The sequence below is a fragment of the Candoia aspera genome, chromosome 4 (genome assembly GCF_035149785.1).
Source record: "Candoia aspera isolate rCanAsp1 chromosome 4, rCanAsp1.hap2, whole genome shotgun sequence".
In the NCBI taxonomy this organism is placed as follows: domain Eukaryota; kingdom Metazoa; phylum Chordata; class Lepidosauria; order Squamata; family Boidae; genus Candoia; species Candoia aspera.
In genome coordinates, this window is record NC_086156.1 from 69,219,086 (window position 1) to 69,237,938 (window position 18,853).

Consider the following 18,853-nt stretch of genomic DNA (forward strand, 5'->3'; position numbering starts at 1 on the left):
TGTTTTGTTTTTGTTATTGCTAACTCCATGATCAAAAGTCTGGGCATATTGCCAACTTTTATTCTATCTTTTTTTTTTTAATCTGTTCAATCATGTTTGATTCTCGGAGACTGCCTGGACAAGTCCCTGCAGTTTTCTTGGCAAGGTTTTTTGGAAGTGGTTTGCCATTGCCTCCTTCCTAGGGCTGAGAGAGAATGACTGGCCCAAGGTCACCCAGCTGGCTTTTTGCCTAAGGAGGGACTAGAACTCACGGTCTCCCAGTTTCCAGCCTGATGCCTTAACCACTACACCAAATTGGCTCTCAGGGTCTATCTTTAGATATAATTACCTTTCTTGCACATAATCACGTTTTTCTTTTTTCTTTTCCTTAAGTATATTCATTGTATGGGAAATGGATTCTATGTGTGTGTGTGTGTGTAATAGAATGGTATTTAAATCCTAATTTGAGTTCTTAATGAGGTTCTATGTGAGCAATACTAGAAAACATGAAAAAATATTCAAATATGGAAAAGTTCATTACTAGATATTTGATAAATGGTACAGGCCATAAAAAATATGTGGTATTGGAGATTTACAGAGTAGTACATAATTCAGTTGAACATAAATTGATTTCATTTGCAGATGACATTCTTTTGTTCTATACCTCACACTATTATTCCAGTGTTGATGCAAATGATAGATGCCTTTAGTAAAATAGCAGGGTACTATTAAGTGGTCCAAATTGGAACTGATGCCAATAAGTGAAAATTTGGTTACCCATACATACATTTAAGGAATATTAATTCCATATTTGTACCAAATCCATTAAAATCTAGGTATGTGCATACCAAAAGATATAACTCAGTAGTGTGTAATATAAATAAAATATAGAGAGAGGTTTCTTCAGATATCAATAGATGGGAGTCATTAAACCTCACCCTTTGGGGAAAGGTGAATGCTCTCAAAATGAATATTATTCCCAGATTAATTTATATTCTGAGAGGAATTCCAGTTCATATATCTGGAAAATATTTTCAGAAAATAAATCCTTTGTTTAGAAAATTTCTATGGGGTTCTTCGATTCCGAGAATATCTTTACAGAAAATGCAACTACCAATTAATGAAGGAGGATTTGATTTTCTGAATCTGGAGCTATATCATGCTTACCTATTGTCAAGTATTAAATACAGGAAGCCAACATCTAATGTCAATTTTCCAGTTTGGGCAACTTTGGATTATATATACGTATGTAGCACCTTTGGTTGTTTTAACGGTATTAGGATCAAAATACACTAGAACTCTAGTGTCTCTGGAAATAATTATGTCAATTAGAAAGTTATGGAATGGAATGTCTAATAAAAAAAGATTTGACCCCTTTTCCCATGCTAGATTGTCTTTATGGGAAAACCCAACTTTAAAAATTGGGAAAAAGATGGTGATATGGAAAAATTGGATGGAAGTAGGGTTATTGACTTTGGACCAACTGATAGATGAAGATAGATTTTTACCATACACTGTGTTAAGAGATAAATGTCTATCAGATGTAACCCAATGGCAGTATTTACAGCTGCAACATTTGTTAACCACATTGTTTGGACAAGCAGCATTTTTAGCTTCTGAGACACCTGAGATACTAGAACAATTTGTTAAATCCTTTAAAACTGAAAAACCTACTATTAGTTTTCATAGATATTTGTTATCAATAAATCAATTTGATATGCAGATGCTAAGAAACGAGTGGCATAAAGAATTAGAGGTTCCCATTTTGCCTAGACAATGGGAGAGCATCTTAACTTCTATAGCAAGAGTTCAGTGGATTGAAGACCTGATTACAGTTGCCATGTCAGAGCTGTGCCTGCACTGCAATCCTCGAGTGGAGCTGGAAGAAACCCTGCACTAGGCAGTAGCAAAGAGATTCAGAGAACTCTTAATCATCTGAATTTTTGCAGTCACAACAGGGTAGTACCAGGTTCATCTAACATGCTTATGATTGATTGATTGATTGATTGATTGATTGATTGATTGATCTATCTATCTATCTATCTATCTATCTATCTATCTATCTATCTATCTATCAATCAAATTTGTCACTGCCCATCTCCTCCCACTGGAGGGACTCTGTGCGGTTTACAACAAAATACTCACTAAAACAATAAATATATAAAAACGCCTTATAAAATTACATATCGTTAATAAATAAAAATAAGAGTAAAGTCTAGATGGCTGTGATCACGTTCAGTCTTTGCGTGGAAGGGGTACTTCAAGGCACTAGCCAACCCCAGGCATGACTGTTCTCCTCCCCGCCCCAGGCCAGGTGGCAGAGCCAAGTCTTCAACTTCCTCCGAAAGGCCAGGAGCAATGGGGCTAGCCTCACCTCTGGGGGCAAGATGTTCCAAAGGGCAGGGGCTGTTGCAGAGAAGGTCTGCCTCCTGGACCCCGCCAGATGTTTTTGTTTTTACTTTTACCAACATTTACAAGCTGCTGAAAATCATTGTATTTTGTTAAGCTTCATATGTGAACCAGCCATTGGTGTTTGTAAACCAGGGCATGTGGTTAAATACTGTCCTCCAATCCCTTCATTTTTTGTTTGTTTGTTTGTTTTTAATTCCTGGAGTGGGAAAGAGCAGGATACAACAGCTAGTTGTTTCCTGTTGACTCTAAGCAGCTGATCAGTGGGATAAGAGAGCTGTACAGCAAAGGAGTTCTGTAGGAACAATTGATTGGTGGCATGGGAGAGCTGCCTAGTAAAGATTACTTTTAGGATAGCTTGTTTGGAGTATACATTCATTCTTTCAAAAGAGCACTAAAACTCATGTGGAAACATGCTGCTGATAAGTAAGGTAGGGGCTGCTCAGTAAAAACTGCTTTACTGGGCAGCCCCACCATGCTCATCAGCTGTTGCACAGCTTGTTTTCAGGTATAGCCAGCCCTTTTTTTCTTTAGCATGCAGCCTCCTCTATGTTGCAAACTAGCTGTTATGGGGGCTTGTTTTGAGGATGGGTTTAGGTGCTCATTCAAAAGAGCATTAAACCTGTATCAAAGCAAGCCCACTAAACAGCTATAGAGAGCCATAGAGCTAACTTTGGAGAAGGTATGCAGTGGCAGTTAGCAAAACACAATTTAAGCCCAGGACAGAAAGAGAACATCAGAAATTCAAATTGGATCCACCTTAATTCTCTTTGGTATAAGGGAAGGGAGGGAAAACACTGTCAGGCATTCAAGAGTCTGTTACTGTAGTCTATATTAATCCATTTCTAGTAATTGTTGGGGAGGCTGTTCTACCTTGAAGCGCTGACATCAGCTGGGGGGATTGTTTGGTAAAGCCAGAAGCCCTTTCCACTTTATAAGGCATCCACCATGAATCAGTTGTCCAATGGCTTCCAGAGGTATCAGCTTTTGATAGATGACTGAAATCTTTTGTCAAAACCATCTGCGAATCACAAAAGTGTTTTCTGCTGGTTAATGATGTAGGGAAAGGGGGAGGACTGTAGCGCCAAGGGGTTTAACCATTGGCTTTGCTTAACATGTAGTCTGCAAAATCTGGACATCTGGAAGTAAGCCAGAAGGGAAGCCATAGAGGCAGGATAGGGATTTGGAGTGGGGGCAACAAATGTTACACTGGTTTAGTTTTCTTTTGGCTCGGGGTTGGGTGGAAAGCCTTAAACTAGTATGAGATATGCTGGTTGCTTCCTCTGCAGAATACTTTTCCTCAGAAGTACAGTATATACTGTAATTCACTGCTGCTTCAGAAACAAATCAGTTTAGTTTCAACAAGCTTTTGGCCCCAGCTGATTGATTAATTGATTGTGGGCACCTATCTTGGGTTTTATCCATTGTTTCTGATGGGAGAGGGCTATTATGAAATCCTTCCTTCCTTCCTTCCTTCCTTCCTTCCTTCCTTCCTTCCTTCCTTCCTTCCTTCCTTCCTTCCTTCCTTCCTTCCTTCCTTCCTTCCTTCCTTCCTTCCTTCCTTCCTTCCTTCCTAGGGATTACTGCCTAGATAACATGAGACTGTAACTATTATTTTCCTAAACAGAAGGGGAACAATCAAACTTGCAAGAAATAGGTGCTGAAAATACTTAGATCACAAGAATTTAGCTCAACTTCTATGAATGAAAGAAGAGACAGCAGTAACAAGGCCTTGTCACTGATTTATTTGCAACTATGTATATATCTCCGAGAGCCAGTTTGGCCTAGTGGTTAAAGCAATGGGCTAGAAACTGGGAGACCATGAATTCTAGTCCCGCCTTAGGCACAAAGCCAGCCAGGTGACCTTGGGCCAGTCATCTTCTCTCTGCCCTAGGAAGGAGGCAATGGCAAACCACTTCTGAAAAACCTTGCCAAGAAAACTGCAGGGACTTGTCCAGGCAGTCTCCAATAATTGGGCATGATTAAATGGAATATATGATTAAATGGAATATATATTATATATATATACACACACACACACACTGTATACACATACACACAAACATATATGCATACACACAACGACACTTATGTTTATTACTCCTCAAACTTGCATGATGTTGCCACAGGACAAGTGAGACATGGTAAAAAGCAGCATGCCGTGGCAAGCTCTACCTTGCTGTACTGGGGCCTTTCTCCTAGTTACATGGGTAGGACTAGCAACACAGCATTTTGAAGATTGCAAAGCACGTTTAGGCAAAGGAAATGTTCTAGCTCAGCAAGTTGTTTATGCTAATTTTTTCTTAATTAAACTATTGTTCAACATGGTTACTAGTATTAAAAAAACATGTAGGCTGCTAAGGGGATTGTATGGCCTTAGGAAATGCTGAGCTATGTTATTGATGTAGCTGTCTGAAACACTGAGTACTGTCAACTGTCTCTCCAGTTACCTGGGTGCTTTTGAGAATGATTACCTGCTGAATCTTGCAAGAGGCATCCGGAAGAGTGATATAATGCAATTATCAACTCTTTTCCCTCTGCTTTGTTATTAATTCCTAAATTATCACATTCATATTGCATCCTTATTCCAAAGGTTTCCCCAGTTTTATCCATTTTGTGAACTTTGTGGTTAATTTGAGCCCAACATCTCTTACAACATTTTATCTCCCATGCATCACTGGATTTTGGTAAACAAAGACCAGAGGAAATTTTATATTCCAAATATAATATGCAATTCTCCCTAATCTAAATGTACATAATTGTGTTTAGCAACTAGCATAGCTAATAATTTACCATTTTCACACAAAAGGAGGCAGTATGCATTTAAGACAATTCCATAAGAAATACAGAAAAAGATGTATACTGTAAATAACAGGCAAAAATCCTGCACAATGCTGAGCTTCCCCATCTTGGCAATCTAGTGCTGCTGATTCCAGATGAAATCATTCCTAGAGATTTCCTCCTCCTCCATAAATATGTACATGTGCCATATTTGTGTTTGCATATAATTATGCATGTGTAATATAGGTAGGCAGGCAGGTAGGTAACTGCCAAAAGCCACAATACCCCACCAAACGTTAACTGAGTTAGTAAATACTCATGGGAGGGCCTATTTAGTATAGTGGTTAAGGCACCAGGCTAGAAACCGGGAGACTGGGAGTTCTACTCCTGCCTTGGGCACAAAGCCAGCTGGGTGACCTTGGGCCAGGCCAGTCATTCTCCTAGGAAGGTGGCAGTGGCAAACCACTTCTGAAAAACCTGGCCAAGAAAACTGTAGGGAGTCATTCAGGCAGTTGCTTGGAGTCAACACTAACTCAAAGGGACCAAAAAAAAAAAGTATTAATGGAAGAACCCTGAAGGTGTATCAGTACAGTGCATATATCTCCTTGTTGGTGGGACATGGGCAGCGGTGTCTTGGATTGCAAGGTAATCTCTAGATTAGAAACCCAAGCTTGTCTAGAATAATGTGAGCCTATTTGGGATAAAACTGGGCTTTGGTTGCAATTGTTGACATGCTGGCTAAAATGTGCTCAAATGAATTGGTACTGTTCTTACCATTAGGGAATATTGTATGTGGCATGGATATGGCTAAAGCTGGTAACCCAGGCACTCCTCTATTGTACTAAAAAGTGTTGCATGAAAGCCTCCATTGACCAAAAGCATGATGGGCATTGGAGGTGAATATCTATGGGCCCTCCAGTGACACCCATGGCATATGGAAAATTATGACATGGAATATAAGGGAAGCAAATGGCGAAGACCATGGGCAAGAGATTTAAAGAATCAGAAGAGAAACCAGAGTATCATCCTGTTCTTTAAATGTTTTAAATAAATAAAGTATTATTTTTTTTAAAAAAAAGCATGAATTAAAGAATGAAATGAAAGAAAAGTAGGCATGTGTTTGTGAAATTAAGAGAAAAGAGGACTTAATAGATCTGAATGAAGGTATTGTTATATTATGGAGTGGAGATAATACATGCAGGGAAGTGAAGATGTAAGTTTAATTATGAATGAAAGGGTTAAAATGTAACTCAGTATGAATTGGTCTCATCTAAGTTGTTGTGGGTATATATGAAAGTAGGAATCTATAGTCCGGTTACATTCCATGGTATTAATGGAAGAACAAGATATGAGTTCTTGAAAACACTCTTCAATGTTCTAAATGAAAAAGTCTGCTTTAAATACATGGCTCAAGCATAAGTATAAACATACATGCATTGAGATATTTAGTGGATACAAGAGTGTAAGAGATGCGGAGTATGGGGCAGACCCTTTCTTGATAATGTCAAGGAAAATGGATGTGGAAGAAGAGGAAGAAGTGAAACAAAAGTAAAAGTAGAATGACAAGAGGAAGAGATGGGACTGTGGATGAAAAAATGCATAGAAGAATGATTGCTGCAAAAAATGAGAATGAAGAAAGGGTATTGTATAATGTATACAGAGAGAAAAGACTAGATGCAGAGAATGTCGTCAAAAAGCAAAGAACACAAGATTGAAAGAGGCAGAGGAAATGAGAGCAATTTTGATGTAAATAAAATTGTTTTGGAAGTGGGTAAAAGGGGTAAACAAAGAGCCTCTATCAGTATAAATGGAAAAAAATAAAAGTGATTAATGATTTGTGATTGTAGACATTTGTATGGGAATAATAGTGATACGTTAGAACAGAACTAAAAAAATACTATAAATGTTAATGTACAAGAAAAAATGGATAAAAAGGAAGTCATGCTATAAAAATATTGAACACTGAGAATGCTGCAAGTGTAAATGGTGTAAATGAACAGTTTTAAACTATAGGTGTGATTTGCTTATGGGAGTGGCTATGCAACTGTTTAATGTGCACATGAAGACTGAAACTGACCCTTTTGATTGGAAGAATGCTATTAATGGTCCTTTTACAAAGAAAATGAATTTCCCAAATTTCAGGGCAGTTAGTTTAAGTGTGCCTGGAAGGTGTTTGGCAGAATTCTTCTTGAAAGGGTAAAGAGGTAATAATAAACCAAATTTGGAAAGTGCAGTGAAGTTGCTGACTAAATTGATACTTTTCAGCAGGTCATGGGAAATGTATGAATATGAAAATGAAAGGCTACTTTATGTTTGTTGATTTAGAGAAAGCATATGATAAAGTGAATAGGCTTCAATTATCTATGTTTTGTATGAATACAGAATTGAAGGTTAGTTCTGAGTGTGACTGGAACAGCATATGATGGAAGTAAAGCAGATGTGTGATTCTGTGATGGCCCCTCCCTTTCGTGATGTGGCTGCTTCCCAAGAACAATGAGATCTGAGTGAGACGGCAAAATGTCAGAGAATGCCTTTGCTTCCCTCTCTTTTTCCTCTTTTTGTACTTTTTCTTGCTTTTGCTCTGCTACTTTTTCTTCCGCTGATGTTGCAGTGTAGTATCTTCGGCTACCAGTTGCCCACTATTGGCAAGTCAATAATTATTTCATATGGCAACTTTTCACCTTACCAACTGTGTTTTCTTCTTTGAACCCAGGTTTCAACCAATGGGGGTTTCCTAGTCTGCCCAGTGACACTAATGATGGCCTCCAAACCCATTCTTGATACATTTGTGACTAGGTATGGCCTCAAGTTCTTCCACTGCCAGTGTCCAAGAGCCCCTCTGACCATTGACCTCTATGGGTACCATACCCATTTTCTGCTGGACAGTATCCTACAGGGCTAAGGTTTGAAACATTCTTACGAAGACTGTAGCCCAGTATCTTGTTGAGACATTTTTATTTCCCTTTGCCCTTTCCCCATCTTTTGCTCCCTTTGGGATTTCTTTTTCCTTTTTTATCTTTCGCGTTGCCTCTTTAAGAGGCTTTGCCTTTTGAGGCTTTACTTTCTCCTTTGCAATTATACTTCCAGCTCTGTGACTTTTGCTAAACCAGAAATACTCCAGAATGTGTTTTGTGCTCTCTGGGCTGCTGTTGCCCAGTTCTGTTGCCCTCTTTCCCATCTCAGGATGATGCTTTTGAACTCAGAACTTGACAGGATCTGGAAGGACTTACCTGAACTGTTCAAGGGTTATGTCTTCTATGAACTGGATGCCAGTTCTGGAATCAGGTTGAAGACATTTAACACCTAGGCCTTCTTTAACTCCTTGTGGGTTGCAGGCATAATCTCCAAATAATTGCCAATACCTCTATGGCCACAGTTCCCAAATTGTGTGCTGTGGCACCCCAGGGCACTGCAGCAAGCTCACAGTGGTGCTGCAGGATTGCAGATTACTAGCTCGAGGTAATTCACAGTTTTGGCTGTGAAAAAATTACGGAGACACTAAAGGCATCTGAACTGAGAAAGTTTGAGAAAGGACTACAGGTAGTCCTCGGTTAATGACCACTTGTTCAGCGACCGTTTGAAGTTACAAAGGCACTGAACAAGTGGTGGTTACGACCAGTCCTCAAAGTTCTGGCTGTCCCAGCACCCCATGGTCACATGATCACGATTTGCTACCTTCCCTGCCAGCTTCCCACAAGCAAAGTCAATGGGGAAGCCGGCAGAGAAGGTTGCAAGTTGCTTGGGTAAGTCTCCCCCACCTACACACCTTCCCCCAGCCCCTCTGTACTCGCACTGCGGTGGCCACTTGCGCACTTTTGTGCACCCTTCACCACCCAGCAGCAGCCACCCCAAACTCTGCCATGCTCATGCCTCACCTCCCCCACCCCTCACACACCTCCCCACCTGGCAGCAGCCACCCCTAGCCCCACCACACTTGTGCCATACCACACCTCCCCCACCACTCACACACCCTCCTTGGCCACCCACTCACCTCCTTGCTCCCTCTCCCGCCAGCAGCAACCAATTACCTGCCTGCCAGCCTGCTCATCATCACATTTATTACAGCCCTAAGGCCAGACACAGTAAGACTATACAATAGCAACAATCTTACATTAATACATATATATAAAAACAGAAGCAATTAATATACTACAATCCAAAATTAAGAATTTTCATGCTTAATTAATCTTGGATTGTAGTATATTAATTGCTTCTGTTTTTATATATATGTATTAATGTAAGATTGTTGCTATTGTATAGTCTTATTGTGTCTGGCCTTAGGGCTGTAATAAACATGATGACGATGCTGCCAGCCTGCCTACAAGCTGCCTGGGACTTGCAACTTCCTGCCGGCTTCCCCACTGACTTTGCTTGTTGGAAGCTGGCAGGAAGATTTGCTCCTTTAACAACCTGCAATTTTCACTTAATGACGGCAATGGGGACTGCAGGGATTGCTGTCACTAAGTGATGCAGTCATGTGATCTCACACTTTATGACCACATTGCTTAGCGATGGAAATTTGGGTCCAAATTGCTGTCGTAACTCAAGAACTACCTGTACATCAATGCAGAATCACTTGCTTCCCATTGTCATAGTCCTTCATGTCTCTAGCTGAAAGACTAGAGTAAGTCCTCCAGGATGGAACATTCTTGCAACCCACTATCCCTTGGGCTATTTACAGGCTCTTGCAGATCTTTCCAGCATAACAAAAAAGGTTTCTGTATCATCTTCCTCACCTGTATACAGATTATAATCTGCTAAAGGCTCTCTTTAGGTATAGAGGGCAGGAGCTGGGGAAATACCTGTTCTACCTCATCCCATCCCATCTTTGTTTAATGCCTGGAAGCATACCTTTCTCTTCCCCTGCTGTGTCTCAAGCCAATCCTTGCATTTCTTTTTTTTAAAAAAGAATTTTATTAAGTTTGAAACAAAGATAAAAACTACAAAAAAAAAGAAAAACTAAAAAAGTGTGAAACACAAGAAAAAAGAATTTTGAAGATTACATAAAGAAGTGACTTCCGACTTTCAAAAGCAACAATATACAGCAATTTCCATAATCAGTCCCTTACTCTATATCAAACCAAATCACATTATTTCTATAAATCCTTCCATTAGCACATATACAAATCACTAATGCAATTGCTCCTTCCCCTTATATAAATTTCTAAATCAACTTCCCTCCCCCATAAAACAACATTTATATAATTATTTCCTTTCTACCACTATTCTATATATTTCTGTCCACTATAATAAAAATCAAATTATAAAAACATATAAATTATCTATTTTTATAATTAATAATACAATAGCAGTCTTAACCCTATTAAACCTAAAAACCAAGCAATTATTATTATACCTTATAGATACCTTATAAATCTTACAAATCAAACAAACCTTTAAAAAAGGTCCAGTAAGTCTTAATCCAAATCATTAAAGAGAAATGAAATCATAATAGCCTCATTATCAATCCAATTACACATTCTTACATTTTTACCCCACTTCAAAATATACTAAGACATTTACATATCTCCCTATTACACCCAAGGCATTTTTCTTGCAAAAATCAAACAGCCCAACTGCCCCCCTTAAAAACTTAAACTTCTCAGCAAAAAAACTCCCACAAAGCAGATTCTCTTCTCTCCCATAACATTCCCTCAGAAAAACAACTCTTCTTGTAATCTGCAGCTCAGACTGTCACTTTAACCCCTTCAGCACCAAAATGTAATCTTGGTCTGGCATTACTTCAGTCTCGCTGTCAGTGGAAAAATCTCCATCCTTGTCAAAATCTTCATCTTCTTCCATAATATCTTCAGCCAGATGACACACTTTAGAAATAATATCTTCCCCAGTGTCCCGAATATTCTGCAGAATAGCCTGACAGCAATCTGAAAAAATCTCTTTGAAGGTTTGCTCAGGCTCACAACAGGACTCTGAAAAAGTCTCTTTGAAATCCTCCTTGTTTCAGGCAGTAGATTATGGTGCTCCCTAGATACTTGACTCGTGGAGATTGGAGTTAATGAGTTAATAAAAAACTTCCAAGTGAAATTGAAACAAGAGAAAGTGTGCTAGCAAACAGCTCTCAGGGAAAGTAAACAGAGCTAGAGATTCAAAACAGCAAATTCAACATGTAGGAAAATATTAACTCCTTCAAATTCAGTGTAAAAATAATAACAGGGAGGCAAGTATTTATTCTCAGTTCTCCTTAGTCTTTGAATGGGAAAACAAGCCAAAACTTAAAAAGTTTTAAAATTTAATCCAGAAATAATGATAAGCACCAAAAGTGACAGTTCTCACTGTAGAAAGCCTCTCTTAGGGTACAAAAACTTTTAAAAAAAAGTAAATTGGTGCTTTAGAAATGGAGTGGCTGGACTTAATGTCCCTTTAAGGGCTGCAGCACAACTCAGAAATGGTGAAATCCCAGCCTCCAGGTGAAGTCTGACCCGTCGATTGTGCATGCTGTCCATGATCTCCTGGCTGCAACTCGCTGTCTGGAGGACAAATGAGTCGATTCCAAGCATTTTCCTTAATCCAGGAAATCGCTCTGGGCTACAGAAGAAACCAGCCTGTGCCTGAAAAAACTGCCATGATGCCAGTTCTGCCCACGGAGCTCACCGGCACAGCTGCTCAGTCCACCATATTCCCACCGGAAGTCCACCAATCCTTGTGTTTCAATTCTCTTTGGTGTCTTTCTTTTTCAAGACTAGTTTGCATCTTTCTGTTGCTGTCTGAGCATGTCTTGGGACAGCTTTATCTAAGCCTCCTCCCCTTCTGGCTGTGATGGGATGCAGGCTGAAGACCAACTGCAGGAAGCAGCCTTGCAACCTTGGATGTAGCATTAGGGTCTACTGCCATGGGGGCTGCCCATCTCCCACATCTGCCATGATAAAAGATTCTTCCTCCACAGATTCAGATTCCTTTTCCACCCTCACTAGAACAGGGAGAATCCCCTGAACTTTTGGCTTGGCTATGGCTTATTTAATTTGCGCATTAGGTAATTGCCTCATAAGAGTACACGTCTCTTAGCAGGACACTTTAGTCCACATTCTCAAAGTTGCCACTGACATTTTTATGAGTGCTTGGGGATTCTTAGGATTTGATCCAAGACACAATACATTTCATGTGATTTTTTTTCTCTTTTAAAAAAAAACCCAGTAAAGCAGCTTTGTTTTTAGGCAGCATTTCATTACAACAGCTAGCTAAGCAAGCCAAATTCCTTTCTCCTCACTCTCCTGCCTTGTTTACCAATAAATAGCCAAGAAGCAGCAGTAAATCCATAAAGCAAAGTAAAATCAACAGAGATTTGACTGATATATAGTTGCCAAACATTTTAGGCTAGACTACTGTAATGAATGCCTATTCCAAAATAATTCTCAGACTCACAAGCCAAAGCTTCATAAAATCTGGTTTTATTGTAGAATAGAGTGCAAACACGAAGAAAGCTGAGAATGAGAGAAGTGCGCCTAAATTCAAACTAAATAACCCCCGTTCAAATGAAGTCCCACCCCCCCTTACAATCGTCTCAAATTCACAATCCCAGGTGCTCCTAACGAGTTCTGCTGATCAACAGGAAAAAGACCTTGAGCAGAGAAGATAACCCAAACACATTCCATCTTAACGAGCACAGATAGAGAGCTTGGTACAAGGTCCCTCAGCAGCTCCCTCCCAGCTAGATACGCGTGTCAACGCCTTGGCATGCGAAACGTTACGATGTACAATGCACATTGAAATGATGAACATGACAAAATGCTAAGCAGACGGTTTCAAAGGGAAAGCTAAGTGAAAACGGTGCACTAAATCAGAAGCAGCAACGTGGCGAGCATAGACCCACTCAGGGTGAGGGAAGTGCTTCCAGCGAATGAGATATTGAAGAGTGCCTCGAAGCTTGCGAGAATCAAGAATCTCCTTGACTTCAAAGTGTTGCTGCCCATCAATCATGATAGGAGCAGGAGGAGGAGGTTGGGGATGCCACGTGGGCGATTGATGTACAGGCTTGAGCAAACTGCACTGAAAAACGGTGCAAATGTTTCAAGTTATGGGGTAATTTCAATCTGAAAGTCACAGGGTTGATAAGGTCAACAATGGGGAAAGGACCAATGAACTTGGGACCCAGCTTCTTGGAAGGCTGTGGAGACTTAATGAACTTGGTGGACAGGTAGACCTGGTCCCCCACCTTAAAAGTGTGCTGCGGGGAGCGGTGTTTATCTGCTTGAGACTTGTAAGAAGCCTGGGCATCACAGGCCAGGAATCAGCCAGCTGAACACCCCAGTCAGAGGCAGAAGTAGAGCGGGGTGGTGCGTGTGGCAATTCGGGAATGGGAACAAAGTTGCGGCCAGAAACCACTCGAAAAGGGGTTTGCCCAGTGCTCTGATGAACCGCATTATTGTATGCCACTTCAGCAAAGGGCAGCAAGTCAACCCAATTGTCCTGATGGTAGTTTATGTATGCTCTAAGGAATTGTTCAAGCATGGAATTTAACACTTCAGTAGATCCGTCCGTCGGGATGCGAAGAGGTGGACAACGCCTTTTTGGTGCCAATTAATTTTAAAAATGATCTCCAGAACTGGGAAGTGAATTGTGTCCCGCAGTCGGTCACCAAACGGGAGGGGCATCCGTGGGGACAGTAGACATGAACAAGAAACAAATGGGCTAGTTGCTGGGCTGACGGGATGGAAGCACATGGAATGAAATGTGCCTGCTTGGAAAAAAAATCCTTAACAACCCAAATGACAGTTTTCCTCTGACTGGGCGGCAGATCTACAATGAAATCCATAGAGATTTCGTCCCAGGGGCAGGAGGGGCTGGCCACCGGCTGGAGAAGCCCCTGTGGCTTTCCTGGTTTTCGTTTTGACATGGCACAAACAGAACAGGAGGAAACATAGTCTTTAACATCACGACGCAGAGTTGGCCACCAAAATTGCCGCCGAACCAAATGTAAGGTTTTAATGAAACCAAAATGTCCCGCAAGCTTGTCATCATGAGAACGGTGTAAAACATCAGCCCTCCTAGCCTCTGGTACATATAAGTGGTGATCCACCCATGCTAGACCATTTTCAAAGGAAACCTTGTCCTTATTTGCCAGGACCCAAGGGTCAGATTTCAGTGCCTGGAGGAAGTTTGTTTGTAATTGACAAGGAACTTGCATCCGCCGCTTCCCAGGGGAGGAGGAGGGGGGAGATGCCTGTGCACGAGTCCTGCTACGGGTGACAGCAACCAATCCTAGTTGAGGTTCAGTAAGAACAGTCCCCACTATTTCTGAAACCTGCCCAGAGTCCTGGGGCAAGCGTGACAAAGCATCAGCCAAAAAGTTTTTCTTACCTGGAATGAACTTCAGTTGGAAATCAAAACGACTGAAGAACTGAGCCCAGCGAATCTGTTTAGGACTGAGATGCCGGGGGGTGCGCAGGGCTTCTAAATTCCTGTGATCTGTCCAAACCTCGAAAGGGCACTTAGCGCCTTCCAGGAGGTGACGCCAGGCTTCCAAAGCAGCCTTTACAGCAAAAGCCTTTTTCTCCCAAACATGCCACCGGCGTTCAGTTTCTGAGAATTTTCTGGACAGATAGGCGCAAGGTTTCAAATGACTGTCAGAGTCTGCCTGAAGCAAGATTGCCCCAATTGAAAAATCAGAAGCGTCCACCTGAACTACAACGGGGCGCTCTGGGTCAGGGTGTAACAAAATAGGCTCAGCAGTGAAAAGGGTTTTTAACCGCTCAAAGGCAGTCTCGCATTCAGGAGACCAAGTAAACAGTGCCCCAGGATTCTTTACCTTACGCATCTCCCCTAAACCTTTGGTGCGCAGCAAGTCAGTGAGGGGCAGAGCAATCTCAGCGAATCCCTGAATGAAGTGGCGATAATAGTTACTGAACCCCAAAAAACTTTGCAGTTGGCGCCGGGTGTGGGGCCGCTCCCAATTCAGGACCGCCTGAATTTTTTCAGGGTCCATTTCAATGCCCTTGTCAGAGACACAGTAGCCCAGGTAATTCAGCCATGATTTGTGGAATTCACACTTAGAAAGTTTTGCATAGAGCTTTGCCTCATGAAGCTTGCTCAATACCTGTTTCAGGAGGTGCTCATGCTCCTCCACCATGTCAGTGTAAATGAGAACATCGTCTAAATAAACCAGTACCCCCTTAAACAAATGATCATGTAACACCTCATTAATCAATTGCATGAAAACACCTGGGGCACCAGCCAATCCAAACGGTAGGACTTTGTACTGAAATGACCCCAATGGGCAATTGAATGCCATTTTCCACTCATTGCCCTCTCTTATGCGAATGTGAAAGTACGCTTTGCGAAGGTCGAGCTTGGAGAAACTTTTCCCCTTTGACAAATGGGCTAATATGTCTTTTATGAGAGGCAGAGGGTATTTGTTACAAACAGAGATGGAATTTAACCCATGATAGTCTGTACAAAGATGAAACGTGCCATCCTTCTTTTCATGGAAAAGTACAGGGGCTCCCACTGGGGAGTTTGCAGGTTCAATAAAACCCCTTGACAAATTCTTGTCAATGAAGTCTCTCAATGCGGCAAGCTCCTTTTGGGTCATCGGGTAAATTTTTGGCTTGGGCTGCTGAGCGTTGGGAACCAGCTCTATAGCACAGTCAGTTTTTCTATGGGGGGGTGTAGCTGGTCAGCCTCCACTTCCCCAAAGACGTCTGCAAAGTCCCGGTACAGGTCGAGCAAGCCCTCCAGGTGTGGAGAACTAGGGCATGGAGTGGCGATTGCAGCCCTTCCAACCCCCACACTTCCCTGTTTCTCTGGTTTAGGAGCTTGGTAGAAACCATCCTCAAAAGTAATAGTTCGGTGCACCCAATTTATGTACAGGCTGCACCACGTCAACCAGGGGATTCCCAAAATCACCATGGGATTTCCAACTGGGGCCACAATGAATTTTAAAGCTTCCTTGTGGCTACCCATTTGTATCGCTACATTTCCAGTGAAATGAGTTGCTGGACCCACCCACCCCCCGCCATTGACCCATCAAGCTGGGTGAAAATCAAGGGCTGCTGGAGAGGAAAACTAGGCAAGTCTAATGCAGCCACTAGGTCAGGGTGGATGAGGCACCTCGAACACCCAGAGTCAACCAGAGCCCAAACTTCCATGGTTCTAGTGCGAGAGCCCAACTTCACTTTCACTGCTAGCGTGGGGCAATCAGCACTCACCATAGCATCCTCACGCCCATCCTCCTCCACCTGCCCCAGGGTGTAATTCAGGGCAGGTGGCTGGCATTTCCCGCCGGTTCCTTTGTAGCATCCTCGACCTCTGTGAAGAGGTACATGTCTTCTTCGACTTTGGCAGCTCCCTTGGCCGCGGTCATCCGATGTGATGCTGGGGGTGACTTGGCCGGGACTTTCATCACTCGATCTCCGGTCTTGAGTTTCGGGCAATCTGCGGCTTGATGGCCTCCTTTCCCACATCAGAGACACTGTCCTTGCATGTAGTGGTGATCCCTCTCCTCGTCTCCTGCTCGGTGGCCTGGTAAGGCAGTCGTCGCTCCGCTTCGGGGTCCCTGCATCAGGGTCGGTGGTTTTTCGGTTCGCCGGGTCTGCATGTAAGTGCGCTGGGCATGCTCAGCCTTACCGGCCAAGCAGATCCACTCATACAGCGACTCCGGGTCGTCTCTGCCTGACGCCCATCTGAGGACGTCTCGGTTAAGTCCTTCTTTAAATCGCTCTATGAGCATTGACTGGGACCAGTCAGGAACCTTGCCCGCCAGGGCTTTAAATTCGAGGGCATAGTCAGCCACCGACCTGTGCCCCTGGGTAAGATCCTTGAGTGCTTCCTTTGCCCTTGCCTTGGCCAGGGGGTCCTCAAAAAACAGCTTCAAGGCGAACATGAAGTCTTCAAACGACCTTAGTTCAGGGGCGTCAGCCTCCGTTAACTGGACGTACCAGTCCGCTGCTCTGCCTTTCAGCTTAGGAGTGATGGCCGATATTTTAGCCTCCTCGGAAGTGAAATACGACCCATATTGTCTCATGTAGGTCTTCGCGTTGGTTAGGAAAAAGGATAGTTTGGTGGGGTCCCCATCGAATTTGACAGCAAAGTCCTTCACCACCTTCCCCGTTGGAGGGGAATCAACTGCAGGCTGGGCAGCAGGGCCCCAGGTCACTCCAGAGGACTCTCTTCAGGGTGAAGCTCTGTCTCGGTGTCGCCTCCTGCCCCGGGTTATCGGCGGTCTGGTGGGAGGAAGGGGGGAGGGTTGTGCAGAGCGAGGACTCTCGTCTCGGCTTCCCTGATCACCCATCGCGATAGGGTTTTCAACAGATCCTCCAACGAATCCATTCTCACCTCCAACCTTCTCATCCTTTCAGTGGTCACCGTTTCCTCCCTCCGTCAAATGTCCGGCCGTCCCTCTGATGCCACTTTGGTCGATTCCACCTCGGGGGTTAGCGGGAACCGGTACTTCCAGGAAGCCCTGGATGCCTCTGCCTTGGGTTCCCCCTCATCGCTAGATCCCCCTATCTCAGGGCTTGAACTGGAGCCCCTTGAGTAGAACGAAATGTCAGGGGGAGAGGGCTCTGCGGTGCTGTGTCAGCTTGCGGTTCCAGCACCTCGGACGTTGATTTCAGCTCTGCCATCGTTTACTACTTTCCTCACAAGAATTGCACTTGGCAGGAGTTAATGGGTATCACAAAAGATTCTCAGCTTTATGTAATGAATGCCTATTCCAAAATAATTCTCAGACTCACAAGCCAAAGCTTCATAAAATCTGGTTTTATTGTAGAATAGAGTGCAAACACGAAGAAAGCTGAGAATGAGAAAAGTGCACCTAAATTCAAACTAAATAACCCCCGTTCAAATGAAGTCCCACCCCCCCTTACAATCGTCTCAAATTCACAATCCCAGGTGCTCCTAACGAGTTCTGCTGATCAACAGGAAAAAGACCTTGAGCAGAGAAGATAACCCAAACACATTCCATCTTAACGAGCACAGATAGAGAGCTTGGTACAAGGTCCCTCAGCAGCTCCCTCCCAGCAGCTCCCTCCAGTGCGTCAGCGCCTTGGCATGCGAAACATTACGATGTACAATGCACATTGAAACGATGAACATGACAACTACTTCTCTACTTCTCTAAAGCTTCCCTCTACTTTTGGAATCTACCTAGTTATGTCTGTAGTCTACTGTTAGCTAAATATGCACATTGCTACTTCTACATCCTACCCCTACTTTATAATTAGAGATAAGTAAGGGGGTTAATTTCACTGCCTGACATTTTCTCTGAGTCAGACTTTTTCTCTGGCTGGCAGGATGTGGGCTCCCTTCTGCCTTCTTCAGCTTTCCTCAAAAGCCATCTGCGATGGGTAGATTTGTCCCATGGCAGGCCTTTTCTTCCTTCAGTGGATCATTGGATCCATTCCCCACTTATGACTACTTCAAGAGTCTTGCCCAGAGCTCTTCTGAAAACAACCAAATGTCAACAGCTGGCACTACTTAGAATCCATATTGGTCTGCCAGCCATTACACCTCTATTTCTCCTTGTTCTTCTTCCCAGAATATTTTTTCTTTAAGTCTGTAGCTTTCTATCCCTCCTTTGGTCAGCTCAGCAGCAGCCACCCTTTTCTATGGGAAATTTAGGAAAACCTGTGCTATATCTGTACCCTCTGGGTCTGCTGTCAGCTAAAAAGAACATTGTGGCTGGGTATTTATGTGACAGGATAGCAGGGAGTTGTGAGCAACTTCATGC